Raw genomic sequence first — 14,043 nt, forward strand, 5'->3', positions numbered from 1 at the left:
CCCTCCGCCTCCAGCCCCCAGTCATTATCACTGAGTACAGAGCATCCTTTACATATTCGCTTACTTAATCTTCGTATAGGTGCAATAAGATACGTTTTAGGCGATGAGGAAATTGAGACACCAAGAAGTTAAAGAGCTTGTGAAGGTCACACAGCGAGCAAATGGGAAAGCTGGGATTCAGAACTGGACTGTGTTTGGAGCCTGTGGTCTTGGGCATGAAGCTTTCTGAGGTGTGTGTGGCAGGGATAAGAGCCAAATGGGATATATGGTGCTGGACCTGGGCTATAGGTAAGAGAGCAAGGTGACTGTCTCTTACTAAGTCCTGAAAAGTGTCTGGCCCCCAGTATCTGTGGAGAAGTCTACTCAGCTTTGAGCATTTTCTACTTCCAGGACAAGAGGAAGGTGATGTCTATAGGATCCCTAAAGGCATTTGCTACCTTAAGAGTCTTTAAAAAAATTCTTCACGTGGCAGTATTTTTAAGTTGATCAGCCATGACTACATGACATAAGGCGCCCTTAATCCAAAAGTATGATTGAGCACACAGAGCACCTGGCTCTTCTCCATGTCCATGCTGGAGTTTCGATGGATGGATGAAGCTGTTAGTTTTTTCCTTTAATTATATTATTATTTTTAAAAGTTGAAATGTAGTTGATTTACAATATTGTGTTAATTTCAGATGTACAGCAAAGTGATTCAGTCTTATGTATAATTTTTCAGATTCTTTTCTAAGTTATTATGAAATATTGATATAGTTACCTGTGCTGCACAGTAAGCCCCTTTTGCCTAATCTATTTTATATAGAATAGCATGTATCTGTTAATCCCAAACTCCTAATTTATCCTCCTCTCCTTTGCCCTTTGGTAACCATAAGTTTGTTTTCAGTGTCTGCGAGTGCGTTTCTGTTTTGTACATAAGTTCATTAGTATCATATTTTAGATTCCACATATAGGTGATAGATGATATTTGTCTTTGACTTGCTTCGCTTAGTATGACAGCTCTGTTCCATCCATTTGCTGCAAATGGCAGTATTTCATTCTTTTCTGTGGTTGGGAAACGTTCCATTGCATATGTGTACCGCATCTTTATCCGTTCACCTGTTGCAGGACACTTATGCTGCTTGCATGATTTGACTCTTGTGAATGGTGCTGCAATTAACATGGGGTGCATGCATCTTTTCAAATTAGAGTTTTCACCTTTTCCAGATATATGGCCAGGAATGGGATTGCTGGAATAAGCTAATTAGTGTTATAATTTAGATATTCTGTGTGGCCATTTATTATCCAAGTAAGGAACAGTATGTAGCGGGGAAAGTAAGCCAAAGTCTCTATTTTCTCTCAACTGCAAACCTGGGTAAATCATATGTTAGGTTGATAAGTAACAATAATTTCTTGGGTAAAAGCCCTTGGTTAATTACTTGTCTATTTATTGAAGCATAATTTTGATACTCTTTGGCAATTCCCCCTTTTGGCATGCATTTTCCTATTTGCTTTGGTCCTTGGAAATAGCTGAGGACTTGAATTTATGACCCTCCTTATTAGCACTTTACTGAGAGAGTCATGATGGGCGGTGGGTGGGAGGAAAGGGGGGAGGGTCAGTCATGCCCAGTGTCTTCGTTAAATCTGGAGAAAGTCATCTTCATGGCCTTGGGGGTTGGATTCGGCCATGTGAGGTGAATGGAGGATCCTATAGATAATCTTTATTTTAAAATTTACAGCAAGAAGTAACCAAAAAGGGATGTGATGAGTTACTCTGTGCCCCACAGGAAGGAACTGTCTCAGAACCTGGCTGACCTGATTCTGCTGACGCCTCATCGGGAAAGTGAATCACGTACGTTCCACGTGTAACAGGGAGAGAGCTCCCCGGTGCTGTATTTAGGGCAAGGTCTTACCACCCTTCTGCCTGTGACTTCTGGATATGTCAGGTAGGTCCATGTAGGCACTTCACTTCTCTGAGGAGGTGATCACCAGGTTAGCTTCTCTTGCCTTGATTGTGCCATCTTGAAGATCAGGTTCTTGAAGTTCCCAGACTTTGAATTAAAGAAGCATTCAGTTTCACATTAGCCTTAGGGGCTGCAATGCTGTGACACGACTTCTCTTGAGAAATATAAACATCACACCAGGTGTGTGACCTGGTGTTTTCACAGCTTTGCTTGCGGTCACGTGTGTGTTACATGCTGATAGCTCTAACGGCGCTAGGCCCAGCTCTGTCAGTCCTGCTTCTAGTCGTGACCCGTGGATATTAATGCACTTTCACTGTCTTACTGGACTCACTTCTAGGATCAAAGTTCTAGCATTTTCGTGTTAGTCTCTGACACTTGTAAGCTGGGGACAGACTGAGCTTTTAGGACCAAACAACATATCAGGCAACATGTCATTTTCTACTTGACAGAATTAAACAGAGTATAGTCTCTAAATATTCTTTGCTGTATTTTTGTGTTCTGCCAGCTTTTGCAGGATGAGGCACTGATATTAAATGAACAATTCTATTTATATATGAATTATTTAAATGCAGATGAGCATAATAAATGATAAATTCATTAAATGCATTGTGGTATTATTCTCTTACATTCATCATAAAACATACAAATTTATGATTTTTGAAAATAATGAGGTAAACAAATGAATACAAGTTGAAGTGTTGATCTTTTCTTTCTTGTCTGCCCTGGGGTACGTGCTGTCTACTTGGACTTTTCTGCAGACGTTCATGAACTTATAAGTAAGATCCACTTTTCACATAGCTATGCAAATAAAAGTGAAAACCAATACCATCATTCTGAAAGGAACTTCTCAGAGCCTGCTTTTCCAGCTTCTTGTTTTCTAGGCATGGTTATTTCTAAGGTGAAAACTGCTTCTGTAGGTCTCAAAGTTCTAAATTTTAAGGGAAATAGCTCAGCCGTGTGTGGGAGTGGAGTTATCCCAAATGAGTGGAAAACGATGTCAGTGGGTGACATCACCCTGTGACTCACGCCTCTCTGTGAGTCCTTCTGCCTCCGTGGAATCAAAGTTCACTTGTGAGATAGTGCTGCCCAGGACCTGGGAAATGTGCATCTCTGTCTGGGATCCCTGTTCTGTGGCCTGAGTCATAGGTACACAAGATGACGGGGTGGCTAGCGACTCATGTGAGAACTTACTCACAAGAGTAACCTCATTTGGTTTATCATGTAAGCCCCAATAAAGTCACTTCTAACTGACCGGAAGGAAGGGTGCATTCAATTTTTCTTCCATGGTAGTTTGAATAAAGGGAATGAAGGAGGGATCTATTCAGTTCAGTTGCTCAGTCGTGTCCAACTCTTTGCAGCCCCATGGACTGCAGCACGCCAGGCTTCCCTGTCCATCACCAACTCCAGGAGCTTGCTCAAACTCATGTCCATTGAGTCAGTGATGCCATCCAACCATTTCATCCTCTGTCATCCCCTTCCCCTGCTGCCTTCAATCTTGCCCAGAATCAGGGTCTTTTCTAATGAGTCAGCTCTTCGCATCAGGTGGCCAAAGTATTGGAGCTTCAGCTTCAGCATCAGTCCTTCCAATGAATATTCAGGAGTGATTTCTTTTAGGATGGACTGGTTGGATCTCCTTGCAGTCCAAGGGACTCTCAAGAGTCTTCTCCAACACCACAGTTCAAAAGCATCAATTCTTTGGTGCTCAGCTTTCTTTGTGGTCCAGCTCTCACATCCATACATGACTACTGCAAAAACCATAGCTTTGACTAGATGGACCTTGTCAGCAAAGTAATGTCTCTGCTTTTTAATATGCTGTCTATGTTTATCATAGCTTTTCATCCAAGGAGCAAGAGTCTTTTAATTTCGTGGCTGCAGTCACCATCTGCAGTGATTTAGGAGCCCAAGAAAATAAAGTCTGTCACTGTTTCCACTTATTCCCCATCTATTTGCCATGAAGTGATGGGACTGGATGCCATGATCTTAGTTTTTTGAATGTTGAGTTTAAGCCAGCTTTTCACTCTTCTCTTTCCCTTTCATCAAGAGGCTCTTCAGTTCCTCTATGCTTTCTGTGATAAGGGTGGTTTCATCTGCATATTTGAGGATATTAATATTTCTCCCTGCAATTTTAATTCCAGCTTGTGCTTCATCCAGTCCGGCATTTCATATAATATACTCTGCATGTAAGTTAAATAAGCAGGGTGACAATATACAGCCTTGATGTACTCCTTTTCCTATTTTGAACCAGTCTGTGGTTTCATGTCTGGTTCTAACTGCTGCTTCTTGACCTGTATACAGATTTCTCAGGAGGCAGGTAAGGTGGTCTGGTATTCCCATCTCTTTCATAATTTTCCTGTGTGTTGTGATCCACACGTCAAAGGCTTTGGCATAGTCAATAAAGCAGAAATAGATGTTTGTCTGGAACTCTCTTGCTTTTTCTATAATCCAACAGATGTTGGCAATTTGATCTCTGGTTCTTCTGCCTTTTCTAAATCCAGCTTGAAAATCTGGAAATTCTCAGTTCAGTTCAGTACCTGGCTTGGAAAATTTTGAGCATTACTTCACTAGCATCTTCACTAGTGTGTGAGATGAGTGCAATTGTGCAGTAATTTGAGCATTCTTTGGCATTGCCTTTCTTTGGGATTGGAATGAAAACTGACCTTTTCCAGTCCTGTGTCCACTGCTGAGTTTTCCAAATTTGCTGGCATATTGAGTGCAGTACTTTCACAGCATCATCTTTTAGGATTTGAAATAGCTCAGCTGAAATTCCATCACCTCCACTAGCTTTGTTCATAGTGATGCTTTCTAAGGCCCACTTGACTTCACATTCCAGGATGTCTGGCTCTAGGTGTGATCACATCATTGTGGTTATCTGGGTCATGAAGGTTTTTTTGTACAGTTCTGTGTATTCTTGCCACCTCTTCTTAATATCTTCTGCTTCTGTTAGGTCCATACCATTTCTGTCCTTTATTGTACCCATCTTTGCATGAAATGTTCCCTTGGTATCTCTGATTTTCTTGAAGAGATCTCTAGTATTTCCCATTCTATTTTTTCCCTCTATTTCTTTACACTGATCACTGAGGAAGGCTTTCTTATCTCTCCTTGCTATTCTTTGGAACTTGGCATTAAGATGGATATTTCTTTTCTTTTCTCCTTTGCCTTTCTTCTCTTCTTTTCTTGAATTTTGACTTTTTGTATTTATTTTTCTTGGGGATGGTCTTGCTCCTTGTCTCCTGTACAACATCACAAACCTCTGTCCATCATTCTTCAGTCACTATGACTATCAGATCTAATCCATTGGAACCTGCACTCTCTGCATTGGAAGTGTACAGTCTTGACCACCAGACCACCAGGGAAGACCCTGATTCCACAGTTTTAAACTCTAACTCAGAAAATTTCACAGTGTTTTCACAGACATTACTTCATTTGATTCTCATAATCCTCTAAGGTGGCCAGACTAGCTTGTTGGTGTCCCCATTTTATGGATAAAGAAACAGAGTCTCAAGGAGGTTCAGTTTAGTTCAGTTGCTCAGTCGTGTCCGACTCTTTGCAGCCCCATGAATCGCAGCATGCCAGGCCTCCCTGTCCATCACCAACTCCCAGAGCTTACTCAAACTCATGTCCATTGAGTCGGTGATGCCATCCAGCCGTCTCATCCTCTGTCGTCCCCTTCTCCTCCTGCCCCCAATCCCTCCCAGCATCAGGGTCTTTTCCAATGAGTCAACTCTTCACATGAGGTGGCCAAAGTGCTGGAGTTTCAGCCCCAGCATCAGTCTTTCCAATGAACACACAGGACTGATCTCCTTTAGGATGGACTGGTTGGATCTCCTTGCAGTCCAAGGGACTCTCAAGAGTCTTCTCCAACACCACAGTTCAAAAGCATCAATTCTTTGGCACTCGGCTTTCTTCACAGTCCAACTCTCACATCCATACATGACCACTGGAAAAACCATAGCCTTGACTAGACAGACCTTTGTTGGCAAAGTAATGTCTCTGCTTTTTAATATGCTATCTAGGTTCGTCATAACTTTCAAGGAGTAAGTGTCTTTTAATTTCATGGCTGCAGTCACCATCTGCAGTGATTTTGGAGCCCCAAAAATAAAGTCTGACACTGTTTCCACTGTTTCCCCATCTGTTTCCCATGAAGTGATGGGACCGGATGCCATGATCTTTGTTTTCTGAATGTTGAGCTTTAAGCCAACCCTTTCACTCTCCTCTTTCACTTTCATCAAGAGGCTTTTGAGTTCCTCTTCACTTTCTGCCATAAGGGTGGTGTCATCTGCATATCTGAGGTTATTGATATTTCTCCTGGCAATCTTGATTCCAGCTTGTGCTTCTTCCAGCCCAGCATTTCTCATGATGTACTCTGCATATAAGTTAAATAAGCAGGGTGACAATATACAGCCTTGACATACTCCTTTTCCTATTTGGAACCAGTCTGTTGTTCCATGTCCAGTTCTAACTGTTGCTTCCTGAACTGCATATAGGCTTCTTAAGAGGCAGGTCAGGTGGTCTGGTATTCCCATCTCTTTCAGGATTTTCCACAATTTATTGTGATCCACACAGTCAAAGGCTTTGGTGTAGTCATTAAAGCAGAAACAGATGTTTTCCTGGAACTCTCTTGCTTTTTCGATGATCCAGCAGATGTTGGCAATTTGATCTCTGGTTCCTCTGTCTTTTCTAAAACCAGCTTGAACATCAGGAAGTTCACGGTTCATGTATTGCTGAAGCCTGGCTTGGAGAATTTTGAGCAGTACTTTACTAGCATGTGAGGTGAGTGCAATTGTGCTTTAATTGTCACCTTTAATAAGTGGTTGACCTAGGAGATCCAACCAGTCCATTCTGAAGGAGATCAGCCCTGGGATTTCTTTGGAAGGAATGATGCTAAAGCTGAAACTCCAGTACTTTGCCCACCTCATGCGAAGAGTTGACTCATTGGAAAAGACTCTGATGCTGGGAGGGATTGGGGACGAGAGGAGAAGGGGACGACAGAGGATGAGATGGCTGGATGGCATCACTGACTCGATGGACGTGAGTCTGAGTGAACTCCGGGAGTTGGTGATGGACAGGGAGGCCTGGCATGCTGCGATTCATGGGGTCGTGAAGAGTCAGACACAACTGAGCGACTGATCTGATCTGATCTGATCTGACCTAAGAGGAGAATGTTCATCTTCTGACTTCTACCCTAAACAAAGGATAAGAAAAATTACAGCATAGGAAGTATATTTTTATATAACATTAAGCATATTGAGATGAATTCTAGTGTATATTTTATTATATCCCAATATAAATGTCTTCAGTTCAGTTCAGTTCAGTCTCTCAGACAAGCCTGACTCTTTGCGACCCCATGGACTGCAGCACGCCAGGCTTCCTTGTTCATCGCCAACTCCCAGAGTTTGCTCAAATTCATGTCCATTGAGTCAGTGATGCCATCCAACCATTTCATCCTTTGTCGTCCCCTTCTCCTCTTGCCTTCAATCTTTCCCAGCATCGGGGTCTTTTCAGGTGAGTCAATTCTTTGCATCAGGTGGCCAAAGTATTGGAGTTTCAGCTTCAGCATCAGTCTTTCCAATGAATATTCAGGATTGAGTTCCTTTAGGATGGACTGGTTGGATCTCCTTGCAGTCCAAGGGACTCTCAAGAGTCTTCTCCAACAGCACAATTCAAAAGCATCAATTCTTTGGTGCTCAGCTTTCTTCACAGTCCAACTCTTACATCCATACATGACTACTGGAAAAACCATAGTTTTGACTAGATGGACCCCTGTTGGCAAAATAATGTCTCTGCTTTTTAATATGCTGTCTAGATTGGTCATAACTTCTTCTCAGGAGCAAGTGTCTTTTAATTTCATGGCTGCAGTCACCATCTGCAGTAATTTTGGAGCCAAAGAAAATAAAGTCTCTCACTGTTTCCATTTTTTCCCCATCTATTTGCCATGAAGTGATGGGACCGGATGCCATGATCTTAGTTTTCTGAATGTTGAGCTTTAAGCCAACTTTTTCACTCTCCTTTTTCACTTTCATCAAGAGGCTTTTTAGTTCTTCGCTTTCTGCCATAAGTGTGGTGTAATCTGCTTATCTGAGGTTATTGATATTTGCCCCAGCAATCTTGATTCCAGCTTTCACTTCATCCAGCCCAGCATTTCTCATGATGCATATAAGTTAAATAAGCAGGGTGACTATATGCAGCCTTGACTGTATATACTGTACTCCTTATGTCTTGGTTACATTTCTGTCCCCTTCTCCAAGAAGGACTAATTATATTAGCACTGAGAAATTGATTTTAAGGAAACAAAGCGTTCAGTGACATTTTAAGAAGTCCCATTGATTGATGGATTGATTAAACTATAGTTGATTTACAGTGCTGTGTTAGTTTCAGATGTATGGGAAAGTGACTCAGTTATATATGTATATGTGTGTGTATGTGTGTGTGTATATATATATATATATATTCTTTTTTTGATTTCCACTATAGGTTATAACAATATATTGAATATAATTCCCTGTGGTCTACAGTAGGACCTTGTTTATTTTACATAAAGTAATGTGTACTTATTAATCCCAAGCTCCTACTTTTTATCCCTTCCCCATTTTCCCTTTGGTAACAGTATGTTTGCTTTCTATGTCTGTGAGTCTGTTTTGTAAATAAATTCATTTCTATACGAACATCTTTTTCATGTATCTTTTTTAGTTAGAGTTCTCTCTGGATATATACTCAGGAGTGGGAAAAAAGCAGGGTCATATAGTAGCTCTATTTTGAGTTTTTTAGGAACCTCTATACTGTTTTCCATGGTGGGTATACCAGTTTACATACCCAACAGCAGTGTAGGAGGGTTCCCTTTTTTTCCACACCCTCTCCAGCATTTATTATTTGTAGATTTAAAAAATAATAACTTATCTGCATTTTATGGTTCTTTTTAAAATCAAGATATAGTGGATTTACAATGTTGTCTTAGTTTCTGGTATACAGCAAAGTGATTCAGTTATGTATATATATCTTTTTCAGATTCTTTTGTGTTATAGTTTATTACAAGATACTGAACATTTTTAGTAGACTTTTTGATGATAGACATTCTGACTGGCGTCAGGTCATACCTCATTGTAGTTTTGATTCACGTAAGAAGTCCCCTTTCAGATGAAACTCTTGAATTTAGTGTTACCTCGGAAATGCGTTCTTCACTATAAGGACAAGAACTTACACTCTCACCGTGGGCTGTCTCAGAGATAAAGTTGGCAGCTTAAGAGAGCAGTCAGCTGAGTGCTGTGTGCCAGTCACCAGGCAGCTTAAATGCTCTTGGGTCGAGTTGCTCTACCATATTGGGCAGGTTTTGTCTGGAGAAGCAAACGATCTACCCTCTTGCTTCCCAATTCACTATCCTTTGACTCTGGCTGCTTTGGTTTCATCTCTTTATGCCTGGACCTGCCTATTTCTCTGTATCTACTCCCACCTCCCTGGTGGCTCAGTAATAAAGACTCCTCCCACAATGCAGGACACCTGTATTTCATCCCTGGTCTGGGGAGATCCCCTGGAGTAGGAAACGCAACCCACTCCAGTGTTCTTGCTTGGGAAATTTCATGGACAGAGGAGCCTGGCCTGCTACAGCCCGTGGAGTCACAGAGAGTGGGACACGACTGAGCACACATGGAAGTACTCCCACTTCTCCATCTTTCTTTCTTTCCCTCACCTTCTATTTCCCTTTATTTCTCACTTTACTTCATATTATCTGTCACTTTGATTTTCTATTAACCCATAAGTATCACTAACAGATTACAGATTCCTATAAATGATGAGTGGGAATTTAGAAGAGTTTTTTTTTTTTAAAGAATTTTCAGATCCTTCTGCATATGTGTGTGTGACTGAAATTAATTTATTTATTGAAATGTACTTCCTTAATTCTTAAATGGCTCACTCAGATACAGTGGAGTCTTGCTCAAAATCCCTCTCTTGCATAAACATCCTGATGTGATTCTTTCCAGATGCGATTTTCTAGAATCTGAAAATTCTAGATCATATACATTTGCATAGAGAGTATTTAGCTAGAATCTTGCAAAAACATGCTCTTTCTGAAGTGTGGGTGCAGGGGAGCTGGAGGCCAGCAGGTGTCAGGCTCACCCAGGAGGGGATCTGAGAATGGCTTCACTGCGGTTTAAGAGAGTTTGCTTTTTTTTGAATGAACTTTTGAATAACCAAAGTTAGGGTCTTGCTGGTTTTAAGGCAAACTCTGGGTTGGCTAAGAGAGAAAGGAGATCATTTCAAGCCTGTAGCACCACATACCCAAATGGTATGCTGAGTATCCCTTAATAGGTAATAGACATTTTATTTTCACTTGCCGGGTGACTGATTTATGAGAGAGAACAGAGCTGTCCCTTTGGGTCCATACAGCAGTGTCTTCCCCCCTGGAGTTTTGGAGTTGGTCATCATCTATACCAACCATACCCTCACCCACCCTATTTTCAGATGAGAAAAAGAGAGATCTAGAAAAGGTTTTTCGAAAGACTCACAGCTGTGGGGAAAGGTTCAGAGTCAGGATGAAATCTGGGGTCAGAGTAACTGGGTCTTCAGCCTGAATGATGATAAAGTGTCATTTGAGTCCAGGGTTCATGGCCATGATGACCTTTACCTGGCGGGGGTTCTCTGGACTCCAGGCTCGGTTCTCAGCATTGCCGTGTTCAGATCATGAGAGAAACGTCAGACTGGAGAGGACTGCCTGAACCCGCGCTTGTTCACAAATGGTTATCCTCACGATAATCCCCGTAGCAACGAGGGTGAAGATGATTGTGCTGGAGGAGGAAAGCAGGTCTAGGGACCACCTGATTGAGGGGAGCGATCAGGCAGTCAGCTCCCAGTATTGCTTCTCAGGAGCCAGCAGCTCTGTTAGAGAGGGGCCTGGGGAGCTTGCTGTTTGCATTTACAAGGAAACCACTCCTCCTTGCTGGTCTGTGGCTGGGACCTGACTAGCAAGCCAAAGATTGCTATGGTTCACCTTTTCTAGCTCCTAAAGGTGAAGGACAGTCTGCTATTTGCTGTGGGTTCCTCAAACCCGAGCAGGCTGCAGAGCTGTGAGCCCAGCTTCAGAGAGGTGCTGATGGTGGCTTTTACAGAGGAGAATGCTCGCCCACCTTGCTGATGTAACTGGCTCAACAGACACGGAGACAAGCTCAAGGCCGCCTCCCTCAGAGTGGCTCTCCATGTGTTTTCCAAAGTAATGTCTGAATGCTAAATTTTTGTTGTTGTTGTTAAATGGAATGCACCATTTAAGGCACCGCACGCTTGTAGGATTTTTGTTCCCCAACCAGGGATCGATCCGGGCCCCCTGCGGTGGAAGGGCAGAGTCCTACCCACTGGTCCACCAGGGAATTCCCAGATACAGATGACATTGGAAGAGGCTTCTACCTAGGACTGTCGTCTAGCCAATGAGTGCCAGCTTGGTGGGCATGGAGTGTGTGGCCCTGGTCTTTCTTCAAGGAAGAGCTTGCCGGCCGTCTTTGGGGAGGGCAGTGGGCAGACAGCCCACACTTGTCGTGTGTCCTTCACGTCTGCTTCAATGACAGAGATGCTTCGTCCTGTCTCCCTCTGCGCAAGCAGTCCACCTCCAGGGGCTGATGTGGCAGAAGGGATAAAAGCCTAGCCAGCCATCGCCACCCAACTTGGACTTGCTCTGATGGGCCCTATTGGTGGGAGCTGAAGTTTCTCTTTTCCCTTTGTCCAATCCAGCTTTGTCCTCTACACTTCAGGGCTATTGATCTTCTATTCAGCTCACTGTCTGTGTTGGGGAAACCCAACCTGCAGCAATTAACCTATCTCTCTGTTTTTGAAAACTTTATGTCCCCATAATGCAAATACCTAAAAGTCTTTTGTAATTTAATTTTCAGTTATATTTACATAAGGTAGGAAAGGATTATTTGTACAAAATCTCAGAAAGAAAAAAAAAAGTTGTCTGGTACTAATACCATAAAAATAGTTATTATAAATTGACTCTCAACACAGCCCACTTCACCACTGTTTACTGTGGGAGAAGGTTCCTGAATTCTTGATTTATAAGATGCTGTATACTCTGAAGTTTTTCACACCCAGTTTTTTGTCTTTCTTCTTTTACTAATGAGTTTCCCTAAATGTCTTCACATATTTCTATATGGGGCTTTGTGGCTCCATCAACCTTTGGAGCTAGTCTCAAAATACCAAAGCATTGTCCTGATCTTGCTGGGGGAGCAGCCCTGCAGATGGGGGAGGAGGTAGAGGGGAGGAGGTAGGAGGGGAGGGGTGGGAGGGGGGGAGATGACCCTCAGGCAGCAGGCTCCACTCTTGCAGCCTAGCAACTGTTTCCAGCGTTTGCTGGATCTGTGCTTGACCCTTTAATTACCTACCTGGGTACTGTGGAATCAAATGGATTGGATCAGGAAAAGAAAAAAGTGGAAGGAAGGAGTGCCCTCACCTTTTAGGTGCTGTGCAGGTCATAAGCAGAGGTCATGAGCCACGATTCATGGTGTCAGGAAGTTTATGTTTGAGTTGATGACATACTAGATTAAAAACTCTTGTGCATATGCCTCAAATTTTGTTACATAAAATTTGAAAAATTTCTAATTTAAAAGGAACTACAGGCTGTCATATAGAGTGAAGTCAGAAAGAGAAAAACAAATATATATTCATGCATATATGTGGAATCTAGAAAAAGAATGTTGTTGCTGTTTAGTTGCTATAAGTCATGTCCGACTCTGTTGCAGTCTCATGGACTGTAGCCTGCCAGGCTCCATGGAATTCTCCAGGCAAGAATACTGGAGTGGCTTGCCATTTCCTTCCACAGGGGATCTTCCTGACCCAGAGATTGAATCTGGGTCTCCTGCAATGGTAGGCAGTTTCTTTACCACGGAGCCAGCAGGGAAGCCCATGCACTATTGATACCATGGATAACATAGATAACTAATGAGAGCCGACTGTATAGCTCAGGAGGCTCTGCTCAGTGCTCTGCGGTGACCCAAATGTGAGGGAAACCCAGAAAAGAGGGTTACATGTATACCTATAGCCAGCTCACTTTGTTCACAGTAGAAACGAGCACAACATTGTAAAGTAACTATATTCCAATAAAAAAATGTACAGAGCTTATAGTGTCCAAGTCAGATTTAGAACTGGTTTTAATATGATACTGCAGGGTGATATCCTTGTTCACACAAGGGCTGGATTGTGAGTGTCAGTCCAAGATACCATCATGTAATCTTATCTCTATTTCAGGAAGTATTCTTATTAGAACCATCTCCTAGAAGAAAGCAAGTTATATTAAAAAAGATTGAAACATGAGTCAGTCTTCAGTATTGCAGCATAATGAAAAACCACATATACGTATCCTGGAAAATTCAGTGAGAGTAGATAGTTAGAAAAGAAAACAGATGACCAGAAAGAGTTAGCTTTTATTCCTGGAAATAAGCACTTTTCCTAATAATGTATGGATATTTTTGTCATGAAAATGTTTCATGACATTAGGTTTCAAACGTTAGGTTTCTCTCAGTTGTTAAAGCTATTTTGCTTGTTTTAATAGGCTTCTCTTATATACATTTCAACGAAAGCAAAAGAAGAAAAAGTGACAAATGTCTTACAAAATAGAAATATCCTTTTTATCAGTGATGATTTAAAACATTCAAAAAGTATTTTCTCACAATGACCCTGATTGAATAGTCTCAGAAATATATGTTTTAAATGCTGATATGGTTTTGGTGAGTTTAATCTCAAATGGGGTGGTGTGTTCAGCCCAAGTGGTGATGTTTCAGGTTTATTCAGCTTGACAGTGCCAGCGTTTCCTTGTTGGACATTACCTTATCAAAGTGTCTATCTCCTCAATAAAATATCCTGGCTTCAAAATGAGCAGCTCCCACCGTGTGTGGGCTGGCTTCTTTGCTGGGCCCATACTACAGAAATCAGAGAACGTTTGCTTCCAGCTGGTCTGCCTAGAACAACTATTTCCCCCACTTTCTCATCTTACTCTCTGACCTTTTAAAGCATTTCAAGGGTGCAATTGTCTGACTTCCTCCTTTATTCTGCCATTACCGTTCCTCCCTGCTTGGCTTTGTACTCTTCCATCCCATGATTTCTGGATTTTATTTGCCTTTTTATATGA

The sequence above is a fragment of the Bubalus bubalis genome, chromosome 2 (genome assembly GCF_019923935.1).
Source record: "Bubalus bubalis isolate 160015118507 breed Murrah chromosome 2, NDDB_SH_1, whole genome shotgun sequence".
Taxonomy (NCBI): Eukaryota; Metazoa; Chordata; class Mammalia; order Artiodactyla; family Bovidae; genus Bubalus; species Bubalus bubalis.